Raw genomic sequence first — 15,112 nt, 5'->3', positions numbered from 1 at the left:
CAGGAGTTGACAATTTGAAGACGTTACATCAATCGGTCGAAAGACACGGGAAATCTAAAGATCATACGTACGCGGCCTTAAAATTAAAATTATTTGGAAAGCAAAATATAGAAAATTCTTTGGATTCAGCACGTCGCACTTTTATTTTAGATTATAATGAAAAGGTAAAAAGTAATCGGGAAATATTAAAACGTCTTATCGATATGACAATTTTTTTGGGTAACCAAGAATTGGCTTTCCGAGGTCACAATGAAAAAGAAGACTCGTCAAATCGCGGTAATTATAGGGAACTCGCGGAATTCTTGTCTTCTTATGATCCAAAATTTGAAGAATTTTTAAAATCGTCTTCGGTTTTTAGCGGTATGTCAAAAACAATTCAAAATGAATTAATTGAATCGGTTAACTATTACATAACTCGGAAAATAGAGTCAGAAATTCAAAATTCTGTTTGTTTTTCTTGGCAAATTGATGAAACTACAGATTTGTCCTGTCGTTCTCAATTATCGGTGATTTTTCGATATACTTACGATGGTGAAATAAAGGAACGGTTTCTCGGATTTTTTGACGTTAGTGAACGTTATTTTTTGGGTGGTAAATTTCAAAACTCAAAATTATTTTGTCATTTCTACTACACAGAACGTTTACCTCAGGTTATCTATGTACGATTGCTCTAATTTTGTTCATTCATATCGGATTTTTGGAATATCTGAGCTTCAAACAGTTTAAATTGATTGACAAAATGACAAGAATCGGAAGTGGGGTTACGATTCCTAAAGGTTTATTTACACTTTACTTGAATGTCAAGAAAGTGACGGCCAAAATTTTTTGGCCGCCATAATACTACCCTGTAAACTGACAGGTATAGAACGAAAATGATGACTGACAGGGGTCTGTTTACGTCGCTTATCGGTATCTTAACAGGCGTAATAATTACTATTGCCCTGCCATAAAATCGCTGCAGCTCTGGGAGAACTATATACGATTATTTATTTTTAATGTCGGGCGAATTAAACGGATTACAATCAAAAATTAAGAGTACGGCCCCACAGGCACTATTTATTCATTGCTATGTACATCGATTAAATTTGGTACTTCAAGATGCGGTCGGTGAAATTCAAGAAGTTAAAATAGATATTTTTTGCAACACTTTCAGGAATATCGTTTTTTTTTTTTTCAAAATCAACAAAACGTACAAACGTTCTAAATAGAATATGTAGCCGTAAAATTCCGGGAAATTCTCAAACGCGAGTCACGTATAGTAAGTACAGTTTTAAAATATAGAGATCAACTTTTGGAGGTTTATTTTATTTATTTTATTGAGAATTTATTTTTTGTTTTATATTTATGAAAATCTTGTTATTTTTGTTGACTATATTAACACTCTCATCACTTCCATAATAACAAATAACACTTCCTAATTCCTTTCCCGGCAAGAGATTTTCTGGCCTTTCCCGTAGGTTCTTGCTGGACACTGCAATTAGCAGTGACTAACACAGAAATTCCTATCCAGCAATTACAACAAACATAACCAAACATATAATATGTAATAACAATAATAACATTGGTGGAGGGAAGTATTAAAATGTCTGCCCACCCAGCCAAAAATGTCACGAGCCGCCACTGATGGTTAGGTACACGTGCAATGGCTGTGGTGAATCCCTGAATAAAATTCTCCCTAGTATGATGAAGCATTAACAAAATAAACTGTCTTCCTCGGCCTACCATCTACATAAAAGGTCACATTCAATAGCTTGTTCCACTATTATCGGTATTGGACCGGATGAAGGGTCACACATTCATTGTGAGTCAGACGACGACCGTTATGTTGGGAATCAAAGCCAATATTTTTACATTATTGAATCTACACAGGAAGTCAAAGACTTCATTTGAAAGTGTATCATTCCTTCTTGACTGCAGTAAGTTGAAATGTCTCGGCATTAATTAAGTTTATTCATCCGCTGCAACCATTCGTCCAAGCAGTTTTCTCAGCTTTCGTGGTCATATTTACCACGTTTCACACTTTCTGTAACTTATATTACCCATTCCTGTCTACAGCTTTTTTGGGGTGTAGGAAATATTAAATAACAGACCATTTTGTTCATCTCTAAGTGGTAGTAGATTCTTCTTGGGAAGGCAGTTGGTTGTTCACTCCTAGTAGCGTCCTTTTCTGTCTGTCGCCTTTTTTTATATTATATCAAAATATAATTTCACCAATCACGTGTGGAATTAACGGCAACCCTGTTGTATCTTGTCTTCTACAAATACAAGATTTAGAAAGCGGCAGCGTTTAGTTTTCTCATGATAAAATGATAACCTCTTCTCGCAGTTTGATTCCTGTCTTCTTGCCTTGTACCATTCTTCAGTAACATTATTCAATGCATATGCGTTGACTTTACCTCAATTTCCTCGGCTCTTTGATGCAATATCATGGGACTATGATGTATTTATAGGATTAAGTCAAAAACGCTGCGGCAGAGGTGCATTTCTTTTTCAAGACTCAATAGACGACAGATCTTTTATAAAATTGTAAGCACGCACATTACAGTAGTCGAGGATCCCTGTGATTCGTTGTTTGTCACGTGGTTGTTCTATACATGATGTTTTCGAAGTTGAGGCGTTACTTGTAACACGAGGTACTACACATTATTCTTAAGAATTTTAGCCTAAATCTTCTAAGTAAAATGTTTGTATTAACGGAGATAATTGATTCTATATTTTTATTATTTTCTAAAATTTTGAGTCCGGTCCTGTCCATTTCTCCGCTGTACCTACTTGATTTAATAATAACTAACCCGGCCCAGGATGGTGTCGTGTCTTTCCGGAAAGTACTCTCTGGACGCCGCAGCTGCATTCTGATAACGTGATACTGATAACATTGCCCATACATTTGCAACATATCTGTGAGCTCATTATTTTTCTAATAATAAAGCCATTTCGACTAATTAGATGACAACTCTGACAGTATTTTTGATTAAAGTCCATGCTCATTTGATTTTTTTTGTCAATTCCAATTTCTAACAAATCAGCGCAAATTTGAGCAGGACCGGTTTCAAAAATTTCAAAAAAATTAACTTTTTGTATCTTCATTGGCGTACACATTTTACTAAGGTGATTTTGGCTAAAACTCTTTAGAACATGTTAAAAGGAACGCCTCAACTTCGAAAACAACCTGTATATGGTCACGTAGTCTCTCCCTATTTCGAGATCTCTTAATCCATCACTTCTATTCGTTCGTATACAGAGTATCCCAGAACTGGCTCCCCAGAGAAAAAAAGGGAATATTTGAGTAAGTGTGATAATCTGAACTTTAAAGAAAAAAAAAGAAAAAAGTCCTATCTCAAGCGATAATCGAGAAAAGACATCCTAAACTTGACCAATCAGAGTTGAGCACTATCAAGGTAGGATGACCGCAATTTTGCATTGCCGGGATTTCGAGGTTCTCTATATTTAATTATTATTAAAAGCTTCATAATTCAGCCATAGATCTAGTCAACTCGTTTATTTGAAAAATTATTTACGTCACCTTGACATTTGTTAGACAATTTCACTCTGATATCTAATTGAAGTGTATCTTTTGATTAACAGGTGTCCCCAAAAAAGAAGACGAGTCCATAACTCCATTATTTATCGGAAGATTTTAATTATCTGTACACCAAATTGAATGGTTGTTAATAGGCTACAAAATGGCCTAATAAATTTAAGTATAGCCCCATGGGCTTCAAGGGTAAACTGTCAAAAAAAAAATTTTCAAATAGGATTACATATTTTTTTTAGTAATTCTGATAGAGATTTTTATTCTGAAAACAACAATGTATCACAAGTATACAATTAAACACCAAAAATTCACAAAAAAAATGTAAAAAACGCTACTATCGTCTATGTTCCATTTTGCGCTAAACATTGGCGGCATATCTGCGTAATCCCACATGTTATTATTTGTCATTTGTTTTTCCAGCTACCTTAATTTGGTTATTACATTGTAATACAATGCATTTTGATAGCTTTTCGCTTGGTTCTCGTCATTTGTTTCAAAAGTTAGTGTTATTTTTTTTATGTGAAGTTATACTTGTGATACATTGTTGTTTTCAGAATTAAAATCTCTATCAGAATTACTAAAAAAAGTAGGTAGGTATGTAATCCCATTTGAAAAAATAGTTATTTGGATGACAAGTCCAGAAAATGATATTTTGCGAGTGTGAGTGATATTGCGTAGCCGAGGCGAAGCAACACGAGCACTCGCAAAACATTTTCTGGACGTGTAATCCACAAAATTTTTCATGGCGACAAATTTAAATCATTTTTAAAAAGTAAAAAATTTGTTTCACAAGCGGAATCGAACCCGCGACTCTCGCGTCCCTGAGCCGAAACGGAGTCCGTTGGCTTCAATGCTGTCTGCCCATTCTCTAGCGAATTTTTAGTCAAGGTCACTTTTGTAAGTACTAGGCCGGGAATTTAACGTTCCCGGCGGCTTTTGAATCATGTAAAACCGTCGATAACGGCTGGCGGCATGAAATAGTTATTTGGATCACAAGTCCAGAAAATGATATTTTGCGAGTGCGAGTGATATTGCGTATCCGAGGCGGTTTAGCCGAGGCGAAGCAACACGAGCACTCGCAAAACATTTTCTGGACGTGTAATCCACAAAATTTTTCATGCCGACAAATTTAAATCATTTTTGAAAAGTAAAAAATTTGTTTCATGCCGGCGGCATGAAAAATATTTTTAACAGTTTAGTCTTGAAGCCCTTAGAGCTATACGTGAATTTATTAAGCCGTTTTGTAGCCTATTTAATAACCATTTAATTCCTCTGAGCACTCTTGGGAGGATAAAAAATGGAACATCAAATTTCTGTCAGTTTTGAAAAATTCGATGTAGTTCAAGCTTTACTGCCATTTTGCCTTTGATTATTGTCATAGAAATTTGACACAATTCTAGCTGACAGTTTGAAAATTTATTTTTTCTACAACCGTCAAAAAAACGCGACATTTATGCATCATTATCAAGTCACAAAGTATGCCATTTTTTGATAGATCAAAAATAGTTGTCAAAAAGTTTCCTTGTATGGTTTAATATTTTTATCCACAATCGCTTGGCAACCTTTAATGTGGTCTATAAAATTTTAGTGTTTTATAAGTCAAAACACTCAAAATAGTAACCGATTCAACACCTCCCGATATTTTTTTAGTTAATGCGAAATTTCAATGATTTTTGAGGTGACGGCCGCTGTCAGAGTCAAATGTCAAATTAATTTTAGATGACATCAGATAAAATTTCGGCGCTTCTGATTCTAAATAAGTGTGATTGTGGATAAAACGTTGTATTGCATGCGTGTTTTAGATGCATTTTATTCACTTAAGAAAATTAAACGCTCGAGCAAGCTCTCGCGTTAAAACATTCTTGCGTGAATAAAATGCTATCTAAAACACTTACACAATAATTTTTTTTTCACCGTAAAAACTGAAAAAAAATTAAAACATCCAAGGAAAACTTTACACAAAAATTCCAGCGCAAGCGGTCAGCTTGAATGTCTGATCGTTTTGTAGTAAGTATGAATTTAATTAGCAAAAGTTTAAAAAGCGGTTGTAGAAAAAATAGTGTTTGTGTGCAACCGTACGCGAAATGAGCATTTCGCGTGCTTACAACAGGCCGCGAAATTGAATTTCACAGCCGTTGCCTTGACGACAGCCGTAAAAGTAAAAGTCATTTTTATATTTATTTAGTATCACAATTACAACATATCTATCTGCATATTTCCGGTGTAATCTCACAAAATCTGGATTGGTTACAGTTAAAGTTTGATTTTGTGTCAGGAACGGCCACTATTAGTACAGAATTTTCATCCGGTTTCAAAGTTCCGCCAATTTCAAATAAGACAGCCGGATGAGAAGGATTCGATAAGAAAGATCCCCATTATCGATCTGTCATCTATATAAAACAAAAACATACACATACACACCGATCAAAAAGAGAAATATCTCGTAACATTTCCTGAATGTTATCAACAGACATACATTTTGGTTTATTTGTGTCTTTGCACGGCTCCTGATATTTCCACGATTAAAATAACCTAAAAAGGAGCAGATGATACAGATAGAGATCCGGAATTTCGGGCATCATTTTTCTGTCACTTCAAAAAATTGCCATGTAAATCACTCTTTATTGTCAACGTGACATTCAAAAGTCAAATTTTGAAATTTATTTTCTGTTCACATCAATCGCATGTCAATCAAAATCCTCGCAAACGGTAAAATTGAGGTTAATAATGTAAAGTCTATTTTACATTTTTTGACGGTATATTGACAGTGATGCCCGAAATTCCGTGTCTCGAATTGTACAACCTAGCATAACAGAAATTAATAATAAATAAATAAATTCCAATAAATAGATAAGCCAGTACAACATTATCCGACACGGTTTTCACATTCTTCATGTTACATCAGTTTCAAAGTCACTGTAACATTTTTCATATTGCCGTTTCGATTTTTCAGGTTTCAAATGCGACACTGCACAATTTATAATAATTTTTTAACTCTGGATGAGTACACGGAACTGAAATATCGTAATTTTCTTCGGACATTTTTGCAATTTTTCTCAAAGTGAATTGTTTTATTTATGTCGTTTCCATAGCGACATGGCGACATGTAGGCCGACTTTATTTTTATTGACAATGAAGGAAATTTTACTTGTTCATTTTATAATTACAAATTTTCGGGTTGCACACAAAATGTTGTGTATCTACACCGAAATCCTTTGACGATCTCGAGATTGTTGCCTCGGCCGCACAGCGGCCTTGGCGACAATTTTTCTCTCGGTTCGTCAAAGTACGATTTCGCATCCTTGATATACAAATAACTATTGTATTTCGTGCGCAAGATGATTGTTTTGTTGGCGCATTCGAATGAATTTGAAGTCTCGACCTAACGGTCTCGACCAAAAACTCATTCTCATGCGCCAACAAAATTTTGCGCACTTAGTACAAAAATAACTATTATACTCCTATTTTCCTTTTCCAAATGCCCTCTTCTTTGATAATAGTTATTTGTGTATCAAGGCCCAAAAAGTGCATCTTTTTGGTCCGAGTCTGGGTTTTCTAGTCGAGGCGCAGCCGAGACTTGGAAATATTGAGGTTTTTCTCTTAATGAAAACAATATTTCGTGTTCTTTATGAATCACTTTAATATCTTTTTTAAGGAAACCGATTACATTTATTGTGATTTTCTGACAAGCTCAAAAACAAAACTTTTATTTATTGTAGAGACGCAGCTCTCAGCTATCTTTATATTTTCTAACGTAACGTATTTCATGACCAACTTCATTAAACTATATTATTTTAACACTTTCCCTAGTTAATGATAGTTGAAAAAAAAAACATGAAATTCACTGTCGATAGTCCTTTCTTTTTCACATAAGTCCCATTTTCACACATAAAATCGCCAGGCGTGTCTTTGGTAGCGGCTTTGTCATAATATCTGCTACTTGATGTTCCGTAGAGATTTGTTGAACGCCAAGTTTTCCCTCTGTCACTTTTTCTCTGATAAAAAAATGTTTGATGGAAATGTGCTTAGTTCTGCGGTGAAACTCGGGATTCTGAGCCAGTCTCACTGCTGCAGAGTTGTCAACTTGGATAATGGGAACATCTCTGAGTTGAATGATCCCTCTAAAAAGTCTGCTTAGCCAAATTGCCTCTTTGGCTCCTTCGTTTGCTGCGATGATTTCTGCTTCAGTTGTTGAAGTTGCCACAACTGGTTGTCGTTGACTCATCCAGGAAATTGCTCCTCCAGCATACCTTACAATGACTCCAGAGGTTGAGCGACCTGTTGATGTGCATCCTCCAAAATCTGCATCGCTGTAGACGTCCAAAAAACCTTCATTCACGTTGCTCCGATAAACTATTCCCAGGTCCAAGGTCCCTGCTATGTACCTGAAGACTCTTTTGACTCTTATGACGTCCTCTCGAGTTGGATTTTCGAGTGTTCTCGAAATAAATCCCACGCTGTACGCCAGGTCTGGTCTCGTGCCAAGCATGAGATACATCAGAGCTCCAACTGCCTGCCTATAGGGAAATTTCTGTGCTTGATTATCTTTCTCTGATGTGGAAATTTCTGTGCCCTTGAGCATTGGAGTTGAAACCGGCTTGCATTCTGAAAAATTAAAACGTTCTAAGATTTTCTTTGCATATGTCTTCTGATGAATTTTAATGAACTTTTCTTCTTGTTCAATCTCAAGACACAAGAAATAATCGGCCTTTTTCGAAACGATTTTGAATTCAGATTTCAACTCTTCAATGAAAATTTCCATTTCTCGTTGATCTGTTGCAGCTAGGAGACCATCGTCCACGTAGATCACAAGAATGAGTTTTCGACCACCTCTCTCTCGGATGTATAGACATGGGTCAGCGTCACTGGCCTTGAATCCATGTCGTTGCAGAAAATCTCCAAAACGTTTGTTCCAGCACCTAGGCGCTTGCTTAAGACCATAGAGACTCCTCTTAAGTTGGCAAACCTTGCTGGTTCCGTCCTCATATCCTTGTGGCTGCCTCATAAATACTGTTTCTTCAAGCTCTCCATACAGAAAAGCCGTTGATACATCAAATTGTATCAGATGCATCTTCTCACTTGCTGCGATGCTGAGAATTGAACGAATTGTGCCCATCTTTGCCACTGGACTGAAAGTTTCGCTGTAATCAATGGCGTGACGCTGACTGAATCCCTTGACGACCAGTCTTCCTTTGTATTTATCGATACTGCCGTCAGGATTTTTCTTGAGTCGGAAAACCCACTTGCACGGAATCGCCTTTGCACCTGGTGGAAGATCTGTCAAAATCCAAGTTTGATTTTCTTTCAAAGAGGTTATTTCTCGATCCATGGCCCTTTTCCACTCAGCTGAGTTCTCGCTTCTCAAGGCATCTTCAAAGGTAGCAGGATCCTCAGTCACTTGATTTACAAACTCCTCTACTATCATGGTGTAATCTTCAAGATGTTTGGGCTTCTTCAGGGTCGATCGATCTCTTAAAACTCTTCCGGATGTCTGTTGAGAAGTTTCTTCTTCTTCATCGATGTCTCCCAGCTCGCTCCTAGTCTCGTATTCTTCATCACCTCTTGATGCTTTCCTCAACTTCTGACTGTCTTCAGAGTTGATCGCCGACTTCCCCTCAGTGTCTATCTTCTGCTCGTCGGGTCTGTCTCCTTCTTCAACTTGATCTTCGTTCTCGATGTCTTTCATAGGTAGCTTGATCTTACTTATACAATCATTAATTCTTTCTTGGAATTGAATGTCTCTTGACAGGATAACTTTGTTGTCGTTGGGAATATAAATTCGATAACGCTCATCTCCATCATATCCAACGAGGTAACCTTTTACTGCTTTCTTGTCCATTTTCCTTCTTCTTTCGGCTGGAATGTGGACGTAGCAGGAAGATCCAATTATACGCAGATGTTTGATTCTTGGTTTCTTTCCCATCCACAATTCATAAGGACTAACTCCATCTTTTGACGACTTTCCTGTCCTATTTAAGATGTAAATTGCTGAGGTCACTAGCTCTGCCCATATCGCATCTGGAAATTCAACTTCACTGTTCGAGTATTTGAAGGTCCTTGCCATCTCAACTATAGTGCGATTTTCGCGTTCACTGCCGCCATTCTGCTCGGGCGTGTATGGTGCTGTCAGTCTCTGCAAAATTCCGTTCTCTGATAAAATACGTTTGACCTCTTCACAGTCAAATTCTCCTCCGTTGTCACTAAGTAGCTCTTGAATGTTGTGTCCGAGTGTTTTCGCGTGTGCTAAAAACTGTTTTAACACTACTTTAACATCTGATTTTTGTTTCATCACAAAGCCATAGCGAAACTTCGTGTAACTATCTTTGAATACAACTAGAAATCGCTTTTTGCTGAATGATTCACAAAATGGTCCTACAACATCAGTTGAAAACAGTTCTCCTGGTTTCGTTGTCTTTACTCTGGTGCCAAAAGGTAATCGATGTGCTTTGCCAAAAACACAGGGCTCACAAATATCTCTTACTAGCTTCACGTCGATACCCAACTCACTCTTAAGCATCTGTCTTACGTGTTGCTTGTCTTGATGACCCCATCTCTCATGATACAACTGTAGTGTCGAATTGCTTGCTTTTGCAATACTGACCCTCTCTTCTTTCCCTGGCATGACTGGTTCGATGGCTGCCTTGTACAGTGTTCCACCTTTGACACGACTTCCGCACAGCACCGTTTTTCCATTAACTTCTAAATAGCATTCAGTCACTGTTGAAAGGAATCTGCTGTTGTCATTTCTGTCTTGAGCTGCTAGAACAGAAAATAAATTTTTCGAAATCTGTGGAACAAGCCAGACATCGTTCAAAGTCATCTTCAGAGAATTAGATCCAGTAAAGGACCAGATCTGAATAGTTCCTTTCCCGATGGCCTTGAGAGCTTCTTGACCAGCTGCCTTAATGACGCAGGGGCTCTGAAACTCGTGGAACTCAATGAACAGGTCCGGACAATTTGTTACATGCTTCGTGGCTCCATTATCAATCCACCATCCTGATGAATTCGTTTCCACTTTAAGGATATCTTCGCTGATGACATATAAAGCTATGTTTGTATCCAGGGAGTTGCTCTGTGGGGCGTTCTTCTGCGGTCGTCCGTTAGCAATCCACTTGTAACACGTTTTCACCCAATGTCCCTTCTTCTTGCAATAATTGCAGATATCATTCTCTTTCGACTTTTTCGATTTCTTCTTTTCGCTTTTCACTAGAAAGGCAGCTCCGGTAGCGCCCCCTGTGGTCTTTCTAAAGTTTCTTTCATACATGCACAATTGGGTGATTAACTCTTCAAAAGTCTTTTCTTCATTTTTCGACAATAGCATCCAACTGGATCTAAAATTTTCGAAGTCACCCGGTAGAATTTGCAAAACTTTGCAAACTAAAATTAAATCTGGAAGTGCATTCTCATTTTTGGCTTTCAATCCGTTACTTAACTCAAACCACAAATTTTTCAATTTTGCAACGTGGGTCGAAACATCCTCTCCGTTAATCCAACTGAACGCAAAAAACTCGGTACATATTTTGAACAGCTGATCTTTGGATGACGCCTCAAAATTCAACTTTAACGCTTCCCACGCTTCATGCGCTGTATCTTTATTCATTATCTTTTGATAAACTGTGTCAGTCACGGAACTAGAGATCATAGATTTTGCATAACTGTTTGCCTTACGAAAAAAATCGCTCTTCATCTTGTGCTCCTTGACAACATTGTCTTCAGCACCAACTTGCAATGGCTCAGGTTTCACTAACCTCCCATCAATGGCATCTAGAGCTCCTTCGTGATAATCCAACAAGTCACGTATTTTCCTCTTCCAAATCGGCCAATCTGTTTCACCAGCCAGGGGTTTTATGTGTTTCGCTAGCTCCATCTTCGAAATGCTGAGACTGCGAGACTCCCAAAAAACACTCTCAACGTGATTCACGAGAAAAACTAGAACGTGTTCTTTTCCACGCACTTTACTTTAGTCTCTGCTTTAGTGACTTGCGTACACTGGTCCCATAACCTATTGAGGTTTTTCTCTTAATGAAAACAATATTTCGTGTTCTTTATGAATCACTTTAATATCTTTTTTAAGGAAACCGATTACATTTATTGTGATTTTCTGACAAGCTCAAAAACAAAACTTTTATTTATTGTAGAGACGCAGCTCTCAGCTATCTTTATATTTTCTAACGTAACGTATTTCATGACCAACTTCATTAAACTATATTATTTTAACAGGAAACAGACAAGGACAAAAGGCAATTTTTGGCCGAGGTGCAACAACATTTTTCGTGTTCGTTTAGGCAAAAATTTTGAAAAACATGAATTAATTGTAAATTTTGAGGTTATTTTTGACAGATGTCAAGTTAGGTATATAAACTGAAAATGTTATACATATATTTAGTTATACAGGGTGTCCCAGAACTGGCTCCCCACTTCCCCAGAGAAAAAAGGGAGCCTTAAGGCGAATATATTAACGTGTATTTTGAAGAAAAAAAGTCCTATCTCAAATCATAACCGAGAAAAGACATTCTGAAGGTGACCAATCAGAGTTGAGCACCATTAAGGTGGAATAATCGCAATTTTGCGTTGCCTAGGTTTCCTTTTTATCCGTAAACCTCTATAATTCTGTCCATTAGATTTGGTCCACTACAGTTATTAGAATGATTGTTTACGTCAGTTTGACATTTATTATACAATTTCGCTGCGACATTTAATTCAAGTGTATCAATTAATATGTATTCTTCCTCTGAGTACGTAGATATGATTCGTACTTTTGCACGATGTGGGAATAATGCACGTGAAGCAGCAAGGTTGTACTTACCGTGAACAATTTCCGCAAAGACAAAATCATCCGGATCATAAAAATAGGGGATTGTCATTTAAAAAATACTGTATATCGATGACGTCATCACTAAAAAATAATTGACTGCTTGGAATTTTGTTTTATACTAAAACATGTATTTTTATAAACTAAACTTGACCCGTCCAAAGATTTTTTTGAAAACACTTTTGTTTAATTTTTAAGGGTATTAATATAATGTTCACCAAATTAAATTATACACCCCTAGCGCTGTCCTCCAAAAAATTAAATTAACATCAAAAATTCTTAGTGGACATCAAATAATGATACTTTGGAAAATGAGAACAGTGTCACCAAAATAGCAATGTTTCGTATTGTTTTACTGTTGCTTGCATTCTAAATGCTATACGAGTATGTTTACCGATTTTACTAAATGTTCACCAAATGTGGAACCCTCACGTTACGCGCCTTCACTGCAAATATTAATATTCACGCTATCCATTTATATTAAGCACTTGCTCAAAAAACTACTTTTTCGAAAACTGATAAAAAAATTATTAACATTTACATGACCTAAATCGGTTGTCAAAGTGACTGTTTTTTGTTCACTGGATTTATAGTCCGGACAAAATAAATGTGAATCCTGACTTTATTAAGTCAAATTATTTAACAACATGATAACGATAATAAAGATTTATGGTAGGTCGTTCTCGAAAAGGGGCACGTATATAAATACAGCGAGTTTTCGAAATTCTACCAGCAACTTTGGTGGTGGATAACCATCTGTTTCCCATCATAAATCTTTATTATTGTTTTCTTTACATTTTGATTTGAACATGTTGTTAAATAATTTGACTTAATAAAGTCAGGATTCACATTTATTTTGTCAGGACTATACAATCTAGAACAAAAAAGATTTTTACGTTCAGCAATTTTTGATTAAAGAAGAGGTCACAATTTCGCAATTTCTTAGCTTTATATTCTAAATAGGCCAGTATCACACTTTCAGACACGTTCTTTAATTTCTTAAAGCCACACCAATTCATGAAATCCTTCTAAGCAGATTCTTATTGTCGAGAAGGCTTTTCCGGGATAAAACTAGAAACTGCACTTCGTGCCGTTTCTAATAGGTACATCCAAAGGCAGATCATCTTCATCACTTTCGGAACTCATTTTTGTTTTTTCTACTTTATTTTATTAAACACCAGTAATTCGCCCAAAATCGCAACCAAACCTTACAAAATTAGAAGTTATATCGTTTGTTTGACGGTTGCTATCATTATTAGTTGGTCAGAGCATTCCAAATTTAAAACATCAAGATAATTGTAGATAAGTACATTTTTTTTAGTTTCCGCTAATGTGGAGCTGTGCAGTTTTCGAAAAAAACGTTGGCTGATACTCGATTACGAAATTCTTTTGCATTCTATGTCCTTATTGAGACGAGACCTAATAAAACATTGATAGATTTTTCTTACAATTGATATACATACTATATAAAATTCGGGCGACCCCTCCTTACAAAGATACTGAAGGTGTAGAGTTTGTATCAAATTTTCTTCAAATAGAAATTAGGAATGTTTGCCGTTTATTTTTATTTATCGTGAGAAAATAATGATGCAAAAAATTATCTTAGAAAAGTAGCGTTATCGCGGAGTAAAAAAATATTTAATTTTTGCAATTTTTGTTCAAAAAGAGACGGCAATTGGGCTAGATTATTGTTTTGTTATCTTGGATACAGATAAGTCGAACTGGTATCAACCTAGGCATATTTTTGTACATATCTTAGCAACGCGTTGATCTGAAAATTATAAGGTAAGGAATGCGGTTGCTGTATTGAACAAAGTTAGAAGGGTTATATCATCTTAAGAATTATTCAAAACTTTTTTCAACAAGTTCTTACTTGCTTCACAGTATACTCCCTGCAACACTTTGGAGTCGAAATGCTTTAATTATGAGACACTCTGTATGAGAGGTTAATAAGAAGTCTAAATCTGGGTATCCATTTGAAATTGAATATAGTATAAAATATAGTAAATATTTAGTATTTTTGTGAAACAAAGAGTTTGTTTTTACTGTATAAATATAAGACACTAATAAAAATAAAAATATCTGGTTATCATTTCAGAATTAAATATGGAATACAATTTGGTGAACATATAGCATTTTTAGGCAACAAAAGTTATTTTTAGTAGCAAATAATATAAGAAACTAGCAGGATGTCAATATCTAGTTATCGCTCTAGGATTATGTATGGTCTTAATTTTGGTGACCATTTAGTATTTTTGGGAAACGAAAGTATTTTTTTGTATGAATAAATTTGGTAAATTTGGTAAACAGTTAAATACCACCCAATTTTTAATGAATTTATTCCATACTTTTGCCGCTCACTGTATATTCTGTCATTGGGTGATTCTAAATGATTGTGGATAAATATGGCAACTATGTACGAAAACTGTGTAGGTGGGGCAGAGTTGACATTTGTATGACATTTCATACGCGTACTATCGGCGCCAACGAAATGTGAACGAATTTCTGGTGCCATAGAAACGTCTTCTGTTTTGTTCTACATTAAATAAAACTTTGTTCAGTGGCGTACTATATGTATGAAAGTTAAGAAAAGATTTCTACATATTACCTATAACTTTCTATTACAATTTTACAATTTTCCTCGAGTTTGGCAACAGCCCTCGCTTTTCCCATATCGGTCAAGTGTCGTGGCATGTATATTGTTTAAAAATAAATTAAATCTGTTGACAAATTATGTTTGTGAAAATTGTCACAAATCTGACACA

The sequence above is a fragment of the Tenebrio molitor genome, chromosome 1 (genome assembly GCF_963966145.1).
Source record: "Tenebrio molitor chromosome 1, icTenMoli1.1, whole genome shotgun sequence".
NCBI lineage: Eukaryota > Metazoa > Arthropoda > Insecta > Coleoptera > Tenebrionidae > Tenebrio > Tenebrio molitor.
The sequence above is the reverse complement of the archived record's forward strand: the minus strand, read 5'-3'. Positions refer to the sequence as shown.